The sequence below is a fragment of the Rutidosis leptorrhynchoides genome, chromosome 1 (genome assembly GCF_046630445.1).
Source record: "Rutidosis leptorrhynchoides isolate AG116_Rl617_1_P2 chromosome 1, CSIRO_AGI_Rlap_v1, whole genome shotgun sequence".
Classification (NCBI taxonomy): Eukaryota; Viridiplantae; Streptophyta; class Magnoliopsida; order Asterales; family Asteraceae; genus Rutidosis; species Rutidosis leptorrhynchoides.
The window spans coordinates 536901698-536916635 of record NC_092333.1 but is presented as its reverse complement, the minus strand read 5'-3'; the positions used below and the strand labels follow the sequence as shown (position 1 = coordinate 536916635).

Genomic DNA, 14938 nt, shown 5'->3' with positions numbered 1-14938 from the left:
ATTTTATGATTTACGTTATGGACACAAGTGATTAAAAATATATATTCTACGTTGAGTTGTACCACTGGCATACTTCCCTGTAACTTGGTAACTACTATTTACATGAGGTATTGTAAACGCGAATCCTGTTGATAGATCTATCGGGCCTGACAACCCCAACCGGACTGGACGACCAGTATTCAACGGTTGCACAGTACTTCGTTTTGGTGACTACACTTGGTACGGTGTAGTAAGATTTCATAATAAAGGGAATATGCGACGTTGATTAAATGTTAAGTATGGTTATCAAGTGCTCAACAACTTAGAATATTTTTATTAGAACGTTTATATATGAAATCTTGTGGTCTATATTTATAACGCCGCCGGCATTAAACCTATATCTCACCAACTTTATGTTGACGTTTTAAGCATGTTTATTCTCAGGTGATAACTAAAAGCTTCCGCTGCAACATGTTGAATTTAAGCAAGATCTTGAGTATGCATATTTGTGTCAAAAATAAAACTGCATATCGGAGGATTTGTAATGTAAAATATGTTGGAAGTCGTATTGTTATTATCACATGTAAAGTTTGTAAGTCTAAGATTATCGCTAAACGATAATCATTATTAAGTTGTTTAAACCTTGTATTTGTAATAAAAGCTATGGTTTGTATTGTAAAAACGAATGCAGTTTTTGAAAAATGTCGCATATAGAGGTCAATACCTCGCGATGAAATCATATGTTATTGTATTCGTCCTTATGGTTAAGGTCGGGTTATGACAAAGACTAACTAGTAAGCTTAATTAAATTCCTACGCGTAATTAAGCATCCAAAAACCCAGGTAATTATTATTATAAAATAATAATTAATATTTTGCAGTCATAATATTCCGATTACGACAAAAGTCAAACATGTGCGCAGTCCGCGGTTTATTCGAAACGTCAAGTAACACTAACGGTTATAAAGGCTTCCGGTGAACAAGTTAAGTATCCTACGTACTCTAAGGCACGTTTTAACATATAATTGGAAGTAAACCACGTATATCAAGTTTCCAGAGTATAAAGTTGCATAGTACGCACAAAATCGCAGTTTCGTAAAAAATACAAGGCACGAAAGCAAGTCGAAAAAGTCGGGTCGTTACAGAATGAATCAACAAACCTGTTGTCAACAATGAGCGTCATCCATGACTTGATAACAAATGGGTATGTGAATTTATCAGGTTTAAGGTTAGTAGTTCTTTTAGGCAGGCAATGTAGTTTGACTGAATTAACATTGAGGATGACATTTGAAATGATGAAAAAAAGCAATTGATCAAGATGGATTGTGATCATTGTCTTATATGTTTGCAGGTGTCCAATCTAAGAACTTTTTTTAATCATTTAAACGTTAAGCGTCATGTATCTGTAAACTTGTGTAAAAATGATGCCAATATGAAAGTTACAAAAAAGTACATACAATGCTTTTATTCATATTTGTTACATTTATCATATACACACTTAGGTTCTCCTCTTGTTACGTAGTGGCCTTACCCATGTGTCCTTCCTCATCCCAAAGAGATCAATGAACCAATCGTTATACATTGCATATAGAAATTTCCACAAAAGAAGTCCAATTACCGACCCATTTACAAAGCCCGAGAATATGACAACCTAATCAATTATGTCATCCAGGAAGAGAGACTCGTATTCACTGGTTGATTGTGGAAGTGTTGATATTGTTGAACCTTGACAATTCTTAGATAATGGTTGTCCACACAAATCAAGATTACTGACGTACGAATAGTTCTCAAATGTATTGAATTGTTCTCCAGTTGGTACACGCCCTTCAAGATGGTTGAACGACACATTGAACATGGCAAGGAAGCCAAGTTGTAACAGTTCTCGAGGAATTTCTCCCGAAAGCTCATTATGGGAGAGATCTAAAGATTCAAGCCTTTTTAGGTTCCCCAATGACGGTAAGACAAAACCCGTGAGGTGGTTGTTGGAAAGATTAAGTGACTCAAGGCCACGAAGATCTGTGAGTGATTGTGGAATCTTTCCTTCAAAACTGTTACAAGAGAGATCAATTGCTGTAAATATGTTTAAAATCTTTGTGTACTCTGTTTTAACACCTTTGCTTATAATTGACATAGAGAATGTAGTGACAGTCACGGTTGATCCATCTAGAAGTGTGTCTCCCATACTAGATGAACTGACATCATTAATATTTACAGATTTCATTGCCTTCCAAATTTTGAAGTAGTTGTCAGGTAGTTAACCACTGAAGTCATTATTTGAAAGGTCCAAGATTCGTAACTTGGGAAACTCTGAGCTAAAAGTAGATGGATCTTGAATAGACCCGGAAAATCTATTGGACCTTAAGATCAGCACTTGAAGTTCTGTGAGAGTTCCTAACCAAAACGGGAAGACACCATCAAAAGAGTTATCTCCAACTTCTAGAACCTCTAATTTAGTACAATTAGCTAATGATTCCGGTAACAGACCCGTAAATCGATTTTCACTCAAATTGATAATCTTCAAGCAGCTTTCACGGGTAAAGGTATTCGGAATTGTGCCATGAAACTTATTTCTTTTAAGACCTAGATACCCCAGTGACTTGCTGAAGTTGCCTAAACATGTAGGAAGGGTTCCGGTCAAGCTGTTAGAACATAGATACATATATCTAAGGGATTTTGCTTGACATATTGATGGTGGTATCTCTCCTATTAACGCATTGTTTGAAAGATCAATATAAGACATTGTTTCTTGATTGTTGTCGAAAATCCACCCAGGTATGAGACCCGCAATTTTGTTGTTGGGGAGATCTAAGAGCGTCATTTTCTTTTGGAAGTGAAGGAAGGCAGGGAATTTCTTCAAGTCGCATGATGACAGTCGCAATTCTTTGAGTTCAGGAAGCGTGCCATCGGTGTAGTTGTCAGTGGTGACAACTGATACTCTATCTAAAAACAAAGCTTCGAGTTTGTTGAGTCCTACAAATGCGTCTAGGTCCACCGTGCCTTCAAATCTGTTACCAATTAGGTCAAGAGCCTCTAGCTTTTTGAAGTTGGAAAATGCACTTGAAATGGTCCCGTGCAATTGATTATCATAAATACTAACGACTGTTAGTTGGGTGAGGTTCATAAATGAAGATGGGATACAGCCAAAAATATTATTTTTTGGCATTTGGGCAACACTAAGCTTGGTTAAGTTTGCAAGTAAGGGTAGGATTTCTTGGTATATGTTCATAGCATCTAGATAGAGCTCTTCAAGGTTTGTCAGTTTTCCAATCCAATGGTAGTCATTACCCTTGTCGAACTCGTTGTAACGAAATTCTAAAATCTTGAGTTTCGATAGACGTACCAATGAAGGAACTGTGCCTGTGAAACTGTTATTTCCAAGACCTAAGAATTCAATTTGTGTCAAGTTTGAGAGTGAACCTGGAACACTCCCAGAGAAGAAGGAATCAGCAAGTACGAAGAATACCAAGTGATTTAGGTTGCTTATGGATTCTGGTATTTTCCCATAAAAACCTGTTGTAAACAGATTTAGATACTCGAGTAAGGTGTTGTTATGGAACACGGGCAAGGAACCGGTGAGGTTGGGATTGAGTGCTAAGCTAAAATATTTCAGCTTCGGCAAGTGAAGTATTGCTACTGGAAATTCACCTTGAAGTTGACAATCTCGGAAACTGATTGACGTCAAGGAAGAAAAATTGGCCAAAAATTGCGGTAAGGAAGAATTAATGTTCACGTGTGTGAGATGGAGTGTGTCGAGTCTAGTCAAGTTTTGCACCAAACTAGGAGTTTGAAGTTTCAGTGAATTCAACGACAGATCCAAAAAAGATAGTTGGTTCAAATGTGAGATTTCATTTGGGATGTCGCCACTGAATCCCGAATCAGAAATATCAAGGCTTGTTAACTGCTTTAGACGAGCAATTTCAGATGGGATTTGAGATTCAGCGAAATTGTTCATCGATGGGTTGAGCTTTTGAAGATAAACAAGGTTAAACAGAGTACTATTAGAGTTGATGGGTCCACGGATTGAGCTTTGGCTCAAGTCAAGCTCGATCACATGACCCTCATTTCTGCTACACACCACACCATCCCACAAACAACAATCAGAAGAACCGTGATCTGACATATTGCTAATTGTGGGTCTTCTCCAAGAATCTAATTTTTGTAGGCCACCATTAAAAGAATAAGTAGTGTAATTTTGATGAAAAATGGTTTGCTTGAATTGAAACAAAGCTAAACACTCTTCATCATGGCTTATTAACGATGACAATGCAATGGGTGTGATCAGGAAGACTAATAATAAGTATACAAAGGAAATCATAATTGGCATTGAGTTTATAGCCATGAAGAAGAGATTATTATGTAATTTTATTTACTTAAATTCTTTCTGCAGCTATGCAACGTTCTTTATAGATGGAGTGTGAATGGTATGTTTAACATTTATTTCACAACATATGTGACTTTGGTGGTTGGCTAACGAAAAACATTAATTATAGTCGAAGTCAAACTTTTCAAAAATTTAATTGGGTTTGAACATGGATGGCTCATTTTATAGCCATAAAATAAGTCTAATCTTGAGCCTATACATACCTTTGGAAGGAAAACAAATACTTATACTAACTGAGCCTACTATGCTCAACTGTTTCTTTTCCCAATCTTTAATAATTGGACAATGAATTGGTGAGATTTTGATCTTCTAATTCTTCTAGCTTGGTTTCTCATTTCTTATTCGTACAAAACACTCCCTCATGTTATACATACTAGTTTATAATCTGTACTACCGTGACTGAAACATAATTTAATATTAAGGGGGTGTTTGGATTTGCGTTATGAGAATTGATTATGCGTTTTAAATAATTATAATCAAATAATCAGATTTATCAAAACGTGATTTAAAATAATAGTGTTTGGATTTGATTATGCTGTTTGATATCGTAATAATCTAATAATTAGTTTTTTGAGTGTTTGGCAAAATTAAATTGTTTGATAATTTAACATGTAAATTACTAAAAAGGACATTCTTTTAAAATAATAAATAAAGTATATGAACATAATATCTAACTATTTAAAAACTATCATAAACTATTATTTCCAATATAGCAACATATAGAATAATTAAACATATAGCCAATAAACCTACAAAGTTTATGATAATGTTACGAATATTTAAAAAATATATAGAACTCCGTATAGTATTAGAACAACTACAAAAAATCCTTAATGAAGTAATTAATATAATATAAATAGTTTTACTATCATGGATTCATTCAACAATAATAATAATAAAATAAACATCTGACCAAGGTAAAATTTGTAAGTACTCTGATGGTCAGTGGTGATTCTAGGATCAAAACTCAATGGGGTCCCAAAAATTTATTTGATAACTTTCTTGCACAAAATAATGAATGTGTCGAGTCAAATCGGGTCGGGTCGGGTCGCGCCCAAAACACAAACATAAAATTGAATAATACTCGCAAAATATAAGGTTGTTTAGCAATTAATGGCACATGCAGTATCAATTTTAAAGTAGCAATGACCTATACAGTAGCAATTTTAAAATATTATTTTAGCCAATGACCTATACAGTTGCAATTTTAAATTGCAATTTTATAACCTATTATCAATATGAATCACATAACATTAACATTAGCTCTAAAATTGCAGTTTCTCCTTACTTTTTAAAAAAGAATAAGTTAGGTAGTTATGAGTGATGAGATTAGGGACTAATATACAATAACTATTACAAATATATATACCATTACACATACATCTTAGCTTCAACCATATAATGCATTCACCACGAGTATTCACAATAAAACATGTATATCTCAACATAAATATTACACGTAATATGTCATAATATATGTTTGATAGTAAATTTAACAGATATTGTTCATTCTTAAACAAACATTACACATTCTAGTGGAAGAATTGTATATTATGTCATGTTATATTACACTTTTATATTCATTATATATTTGAAAATATTGTAAGATTTCTTAAATATCTAATGAATATCCATTAATCCGCTTAATCCACTAAATATGGATATAGATTGATGAACTAAATATAAATGGATATAGATATGGATAAACAAAAACTAAATGGATATGAATATGGCTTCACGCTCTCACCCGATCCATATCCTATCCATTGACATCCCTAGGATGAAGGATTAAAGATAGAACCGTAAAAAATGTGATGTAGAAAGAAGTAAAAAAGAATTAGAATTGGAGTTGGACAAAAGTTTGTTTATTTTTATATCTAATACGTTCAATGGTTCATACTATAAAAATTATATCATAAGTGGGTTAATTTCAAACACTTTAGTAGTCCAAACTATTAAACTATAATCTCTAAAAATTTATGGGGTCCTATTATTATATTTAGTGGTGTCCTATACGTAAAAAATAAAAAATTTATGATAAATTTCGAAAAACTAGTGGTGTCACGGGACCCCGCTTAGCTTCACCTAAAGTCGCCACTGCTGATGGTGAATGGAGACTACCATATACTAAGACCACTCGTAACAGGCCTCGGCAATGGCGTTGCCGGCTGAGTTGGAGACCGGAAAACGCCGTAACAAGGCGTTTCCGGGAGCCGTTTTCGCGGCGTTGGGGGAGTTCCAACGGTGGAGGCAAAGTGTGTTGAAGCCACATGGCGTTTTGTGATTTGTTGGTCAATCCAACCGTTGAAGAAGGCAACGGCTATAAAAAAAAAATTTACCTTTTTTTTATTATATAAACACTACAATACCTCAAATACATACACACAATATTCTACAAAACATCTTATAAACACTCTAATCTTCTTACAAATTTATCAAAATGTCTAACACTCCAAACACACCAATCACTCCACGAAACCAAGATCATGAAGAACCCGCAACACCACTCTCCAATACCCCTCCTTTTTCTAATCTTTTGGCGTTCGGGCGTGCTAACCAACACGGAATCGCAAACCAACCAATATTCACGCCAAGTCGACAATAATACGCTCATGTAACTCGAAATTTGTTCGGGTTAAATCAACAACAACAACCACCCTTGCCACCACTAACGTTAGAACAACAACAACAACAATGAGCGTTTTTTCAACAACAACAAATGTTTCAAAACCAAGTACGGAGTATATCTAGATGTTGTAGGGTTATAAATGGAAAATTAAACAAATAATATTTTCTTAGAAATTGCGTTTTCCCAGCAGTAACATGTTAGTCACTTTCTCATTTCCACGTTTTCAACCTTAGAAAACGTGATTAATCAAATTTGATTATCTACTTGCCAAACACCAAAACTAGCTTATTTGCGATTGTAAAACTTAATAATCAAAAAATCTAGTTTCAAACGCTAAGCCAAACACCCCCTAAATTGAATTCTAATATATTGTCAAATAATTCATGATGTATTATTTAAATTGTTTGGTTCATATGAATTTGAGTATATTAACCACGAATTATTATTGAGTAATAATGCGTAGGATATGATCTTATCCAAATCTTAGTATATGGTACATTACCATGTATCATAAAATAAATGACCGAAATAAAAGATCTTATTTATTGATAGATTAAAACAACAACAACCGAACACAATTGGATGTATGTTCCCATATCTTGGAATAAAGAGAAGTCATTTCTCCACCTAGAGTGTAACATTCCAAGAGTAGAGAAAGTCATCCCTCTCAATGTTCTATGGATAGAGATAGTGAGATTGCTTCCAAATTGATCTCCCGCCAATAAGTAGGTTAAAAAATAAAATGCAAGCCGCCACGAAAATGGTAAAATCAAATTTCCATGGGTTTTAAACGTGTCTAGTAAAATCGGAATGTCCATAATCATTGGAGCAGCTAAAGTGTTTTTCGTGAAGATTTTATGACCATTGATAAAAGCTCGGTAGGATACTGCAAGTTATTACGACAATGTGCAAACCACAAATGAAGTTGTAAACTGCCAATTTGTAACTTTTATGTTGCCTGTAGAGTGTAGCAGAAAGGAGCGATATGTAAAATGCTCCTAAAAAACCTATGTCTAAACGTTAACTATTATTTACAACGCTTTTATAAACAACTCTTTATGAGGAAACGCTCCATTGTTGTTGACCTTGTTTGTTGCACACATATACAAAGGGTTAGCTACTTGATGCAACTAATCTCTCTAGGGTTCTGCCGCTTTTTGCCTTCTTCGTCTATTAACTTTTTTTGTTGATTCTTGCCTTTGAAGGTATCATCAGTTTTTTTTTTTTTTAATTCGGATTGAATTATGAGTATATTTATGATTTATATGTCGTTGTTTTGTGAATGTGAATATAAGTAACTATTAGATATGAATGGAGATAAAAATGGTTCATATGTTGATTTTCTTTTGCTCAGGTTTCTGTTCACCAGCTATTCGATGAAATGCCTCCCCCCTAAAATGTGATACTCAGAATATTAGTTGTTGTTGGTACATTTGTATAACAAAAAAATGTTATGTGCATAAATGAGACTGTTCTTCTAATTTTATGGGTTACATTAATCAAATCATTCCGTGTGCATGTTTGCAACCTATTTTATACAGGAATAATATGCTTTACTGTTGAACTACCATTTTGTTGAACTACCATTTTAGGGATCTCCATTCTTTCAATAATTTGTACTGTTTGAGAAGAAATATGTGAATATATATGGACACTTATCAATGACTTTTTAAATTGATACAGTTAGAATGTTCCTACTTGACCATGAACATTTTGATTTTTCTTATTATATCTGAGCTTAACTGAAGTCGTAGATTCATTTGGAGTACATAAACACGAATGCTTTCTCAAAGGGGAATCGAGATAGCTGGAAATGGATGCTTGATGATGATGGTATATACAAGAGAAAAACCATGGCTGAAATTTTGGATTCAATTATGCTATCGTTTCGGGCCAGAATACCGCAACAATAGCAGGTTCATCCCCCAATCTTTGAGCATTTTTGTTAGATTAGTACTCGGTACATTGTCTGATATGTGATGATGCAATAGTATCAACATCTCATACAATCCTGGAATGCAAGATGGCAAAGGAAGTGTGGGAAGAAACTCATAAATGGTGGGTTGTTGTTCCTATCATAAATGATAACATCCTTACCGTTTTTAGTCAGGACAATGACAATCAAAGATCGAAGGAGGTTCACAAGATTTGACAAGGTGTAAAATGGGTATGTGGTTACTTAATTCAAAATAACCGAAATCAAAAAGATTTCCAAAGTAAGTGAAAGTCGGTTTCGGATTTAGTTAACGAGATACAAATCAAAAGCTTTGAATGGATAGTTAGAAGAGTAAAGAAATTATCAATCGCGTGGCATCAATGGCTTATAAACCTGAGTTACTACAGCGACACAAGCCTGCGAAGAATGGGTATTGGTTAACATATATCTAACAGTGTTAACGTGTACATATTCGCTGTTGATTTTCCTTTAGGCTTACTGTTGTATATAGGTGAGTGATATAGCTTGAGTATAAGGCCATCAACTGTACGTAGGTTGAGTGGTATGGCATGAGCATAATAATGCCATGCATCTGTATGTTCTCTTTTTATTCTTGATATATATTTTGGCTTAAAAAAAGAATTGGAGTAGATAAACATGTTGAAACCTAAAGTCTTATAAAAGTAAATGTTTTCTTATGTGCAGGTCAAACCTCTATAGCTAAATAAAAGGATGAAGTTCCTACCTCTAATGGCTTAAACGTAAACTCTGTATTTGAGTTGTGTTAATTTGCATGCTCACTGAGGTAATATAACCTTTTGCAAACCAATACACACTGTTTTGAAATAGTTACTACCTTATGTCTGAAACTTTTATGGAAAATGGCAATAATGTTAAGGTTAATTGGTTTGTTATGTTTAGAATTTCTGTTTACATTTTTTTATTTTTAGATTTTTTTATAGATTTTTTATGTTTTGTTGTTTTATCTGGTTAAGTGTTTTGTAGGTGACGGCGATGAAGGTACTTTGTTTGTTCCATTGTTGATATTTTACTTTGTGTTGGGATAACTTTCACTCCAACAACTCAGCACTGCGATATGGCAACTGTAAAGTTAGACTTAAGGATTCGTTTCCCACATTTCAAGGTTAGCCTTTAGTCAGTACTAAAATGTTGCTTACTTTTCTGAACGATCTTTAGGATTTCAAGGTCATTATTACGTTGCTCTCTAATTAATTTTATATCCTTTGATGATGGAATTGAATATTACAGGTATAGACATCAAAGTGGCTTCTGGATCTCTTGCTGATGATGAAACAGGGTAAAAGCTTATGCTACCAATTCTTTTTTAAATTAATTAATTAGTCATGTGTTTATTATGAACGTTGTTAATAAATTTCAGCTGCAAACAACTCTCTTTATCATGAAAAATAAGAAGTCGTTTGCAGACCTCATGATGAAGTAAAGTACTCAAGTATTTATGATGTTTGGCACTGCACAGTGAACATGCAATTTAAATGACAATGAAAGAGTAGCAGCAGCTGCCATGGAAAATCCTACATTAACTGCTGCTTCTTTTGAGTAATATTGTTCATAGTGTATTGTTGTAAATTTGAATTTATAATGCTGGCTAAGAGCATATAACGTTGTACGACAAACTCCATAAAAAAGAACATGTAATTTCAAAATATGCAATGTATAAATACTGGGATTGGCCGCCGCAATGCGCGAGTGACCCCCTGCTTGTTGTTATTAATTTAGCTGTGGGATATTTTGCCATATGTTGATAATGGTGCTCATGTTGGCGGGTTCTCTGCTGGTTTTCTTCTTGGGTTTGTGTTCTTTATGCGTCCTTAATTTGGATGTGTTAACCAAAGATACACCTCTGCTTATACTAGGGCTGGAGCCAAACCTAAATACAAGACATATCAGCGGGTCCTTTGGCTCATCTCACTCATCCTTGTTGTTGCAGGGTAAGATAATATACTTTTGCTGACTTTTTGTGTTTAACATACTTGACCCATTTCAACAGGATGATTGTTGGGCTGGTTTCACTTCTGCACCGAGTCAACTTAAACGATCAATGTACTTGGTGACATTACATGAGTTGTGTACCCACTTCAAGGTGGAGCTGTAACGCAGATCCGGTGACTTGCATGGTCAGTCAACTAAACTTAAACTACAAGGTCGAATTGAGACTAACGGGTTAATGTTATGGCAGTCGGAGCAAACGGGTAACCAGTACACATTAACATGCTCTGATAGTGGTAAAAACAGGACCTACTTGTTGACAAACCCAAACGCATCTCAGATACGAGGCCTTTACACTCAACTTAGTTACATAAAATATCTTCGGACACTACAGATTTGTATTAATACGATTCATAATCATGTTAATATACACAAACAATGAGGGGATAAGCACATTATTGCTTCAGTTATTTGTTCATCCATTTTTTCTTTTTGGGCGTCAACCTATAAAGTAAGATAACCAATAGTTTTTTGTTCATCCATTTTTTTTAATATTTGGGAGTCAAGTTATACTATGCAAGAAATTACATTATTATCAATTTATAATCTATTTAAGTTATGCTGAATAAATGTTTGAGGATTGCTGACCAAGTAAGATAAGCAGCAATCGACGAACTCCAATAAAAAATATCTGTCTCAAACATTTCATCAAACACTTGACCTACAAGGCTAATATTACCACAGGCTGCATACATTCTTATAACAAAACTGTCTATAAACTCAGCGAATGGATCAATCGACTAGCTGCCAACAATGAGGATCATCCACGAACTTGATAACAAATAAGTATGTGAATTTATCAGGATTAAGATTAGTAGTTATTTTAAGCGAAATTTTAAGCAAAGGTTGTGTTTCAACTAACGACATATTATATGTTTGCATGCGTCCTGAACTTGCTTTTTAAAAAAATTATTAAAAGGCTGGGCATCAATCATCTTGAACTTGTGTAAAACTATACCACAAGATTCCAGGATGAAAATTAAAAAGAAGTACATACAATGATTTTATTCATCTTTGATACATTTATCATAGACAGACTTAGTTTCTCCTCTTGTTACGTAGTGGCCTTACCCATGTATCTTTCCTCATCCCAAATCGATCAATAAACCAATCGTGATACCTTGCATAAAAAATTTCCACAAAAGAAATCCAATTACAGACCCACTTACAAAGCCTGAGAATATAACAACTCAATCGATTATGTTATCTGGGAAGAAAGACTCGTACTCATCGATTGTTTGTGGTAGTGTTGAGGTTGTTGAACCTTTACAATCCTTGGACAATGGATGTCCAGACAGATCAACATTACCGACGTAGGAATAGTTCTCAAATGTATTGAATTGTTCTCCGGTAGGTATGCGCCCTTCAAGATGGTTTAATGATACGTTGAACATGGCAAGGAAGCCAAGTTGTAACAGTTCTCGAGGAATTTCTCCCGAAAGCTCGTTATGGGAGAGATCTAATGATTCAAGCTTTTTTAAGTTCCCTAATGATGGTAAGATAGTACCCGTGAGGTGGTTGTTGGAAAGATTAAGTGACTCAAGGCCACGAAGATTTGTGAGTGATTGTGGAATCTTTCCTTCAAAACTGTTACAAGAGAGGTCAATTGCATTAAATATATTTAAAATCTTTGTGTACTCTGTTTTCACACCTTTGGTTATTATTGTCATAAAGAATGTAGTGTCAGTCACAGAAGTGATATTCACAGATAATTTAGTGCGACCCGTGTCTCCCATAGTACTAGACGAACCGACATTATTAAAAGATTTCATTGCCTTCCAAGTTCTGAAGTAGTTGTCAGGTGGTAGTTGACCACTGAAGCCATTATTTGAAAGATCCAATATGCCTAACTTGGGGAAATCCGACCTAAAAGTATATCGATCTTGAATAGAACCAGAAAATCTGTTGGACCTTAAGATAAGCACTTGAAGTTCTGTAAGAGTTCCTAACCAAAATGGGAAGACGCCATAAAAACAATTATCTCCAACGTTGAGAACCTCCAAGTTAGTACAATTAGCTGGTGATTTCGGTAACGGACCCATAAATCGATTCTCACTCAATCGATAATCTTCAAGAGGCTTTCACGGGTAAAGGTATCTGGGATTGTGCCATGAGACTTATTTTGATTAAGAATCAAGGTCACAAGTGACTTACTAAAGTCGCCTAAACATGTTGGAAGGGTTCCAGTCAAGCTGTTGGAACTCAGATCCAAATATTGTAGACGTTGTTTGACGGATCTTAGGTCGCTTGGGATCGTATCTAGAGGCGGAAATCACTAGACACAACTAAAACCGAGATATGAGTCGTATTGGATTCGTTTGAGTCAAACATAGAGAGAAAACTAGATTAGAATGATTCCTTAACGTGTTATTTCGGTGGTAAAGGTGTTAGAGATCGAGAGAAACCGTAACTAGTCGATTAGGGTTGATAGGGAATGTAACCTATCAAAGTAGGTTTCAGCCCGTATATATACTGCAACTCAGACATAGTCGGTCGACTGAGTCACACAGTCCCATGTAACTCATTTTGAACTTCCGTTGCATGACCTTTTCAAACTCATCAACCATTCCCTGATCCGTTGACCCAAAGATGATATCATCAACATAAACCTGCACTAACATAAGATGTTTTCCCCTTTTCTTGATGAAAAGTGTGTGATCAATGACACCTCTCCGAAAAACCATTTTCAAGCATATAGTTGGACAACGTGCCATACCACGCTCTAGGAGCTTGGTGAAGACCATAAAGTTCCTTTTCAAGTCGATAAACCTTTTCTGGGAAGTGAGGATCTTCGAAACCAGGAGGTTGTTCAACATAAACCTTCTCATTAATCTCTCCATACAAAAACGCGCTTTTCACATCCATCTGATATACCTTAAAACCCATGAAGGATGCAAAAGCCAAAAAAATTCTGATTGCTTCCAGCCTTGCTACTGGAGCAAATACCTCATCATAGTCAATCTCAGGGATTTGTTGATATCCCTTTACCACCAACCTAGCTTTGTTTCTAATAACAATACCATGTTCTTCTTTCTTATTCTTCAACACCCATCGAAGACCATAGGGTTCACAACCATGTGGTGGATTGACTAATCTCCAAACCTTTAAATGCTTAAATTGTAACAACTCTTCCTGCATTGCACTAACCCACTCATCATATTTTAGTGCCTCAAAGGCATCTTTTGGTTCAATCTGACACACATAGCATGAATGAGCATGAACAAATACTCTCCCTATTTTATTTAACGAGGAATAAAAAGCTGTCACCATATTTTCACTCTTTGTTTCAATATCTTCTGCTTCCGTTGGACTTTCACTTACCACAGGAACATCACATGTAGAAGGAACTTCAGACGTAGAAGCTTCAGTAGTCTTAGTCTGAGGAATGCTAATATGAGGGATGCCCCTTGTATCTACAAAATAATCATCTAGACGTTTTGGAGGCATGATAACACGATTTGATCTAAGTCCACCTCCTGCTTCAGTTGGCTGTTCAGGCACTGTTATAGTTCGTGGTTGATTATAAAGAGGATTGAGATGTTCCTCTGTCAACCGTGTCCGATTAACTCCCTCATCTTCTTCAAACTCACTATCTTCGTCAGTATCAACTACCCCATCCACATTTGAATCATTATCACCTCGAACACTCTGCGGACTTGGTTGCAAGCTAGAAACCGGATTCTGAACCTGCGTTGGAATAGTAATGACATCTTTAGTAGAGTTTTGTGAATCAAGCAACATCTGAGTTATCACATCTTCATCAGTAACTTCTGGTGGAAGATTGAAAGAATCAAACAATTTATCATATTCAAACTGACATGTGAACCCTTTACTAACACGAGGAGGAGCGTTACGCTGAATATCAACCTCGAAACGTTCTTCAACACACTTAGATTCTGTGTTGTACACTCTTTTATTTGGATTCCCATAGCCCAAGAAGATACCAGAGATAACCTTTGAATTAAATTTCCCTCCCGTGTCTCGTA

The 14938-nt window shown here is 35.2% G+C and overlaps 1 long non-coding RNA gene and 1 pseudogene across 6 annotated transcripts; one reads left to right on the top strand and one right to left on the bottom strand.

The window, feature by feature from the left end:
* Nucleotides 1-1556: 1556 nt before the first annotated feature.
* LOC139877783 (receptor-like protein 6) lies at nt 1557-4349 on the bottom strand (annotated as a pseudogene).
* A 3058-nt stretch (nt 4350-7407) lies between these two features.
* LOC139877761 (uncharacterized) lies at nt 7408-10677 on the top strand. 6 transcript variants are annotated; one of them, XR_011768767.1, is made up of 5 exons: nt 7408-8193; nt 8743-9729; nt 9930-10068; nt 10194-10242; nt 10324-10677. It is a non-coding gene; the product is annotated as an uncharacterized lncRNA (long non-coding RNA). The 6 variants fall into 6 exon arrangements; XR_011768769.1 differs by lacking the exon at nt 7408-8193 and having other exon boundaries at nt 8200-8904; nt 8980-9729; XR_011768770.1 differs by lacking the exon at nt 7408-8193 and having other exon boundaries at nt 8200-9518; nt 9630-9729.
* The last annotated feature ends 4261 nt before the right edge of the window (nt 10678-14938 follow it).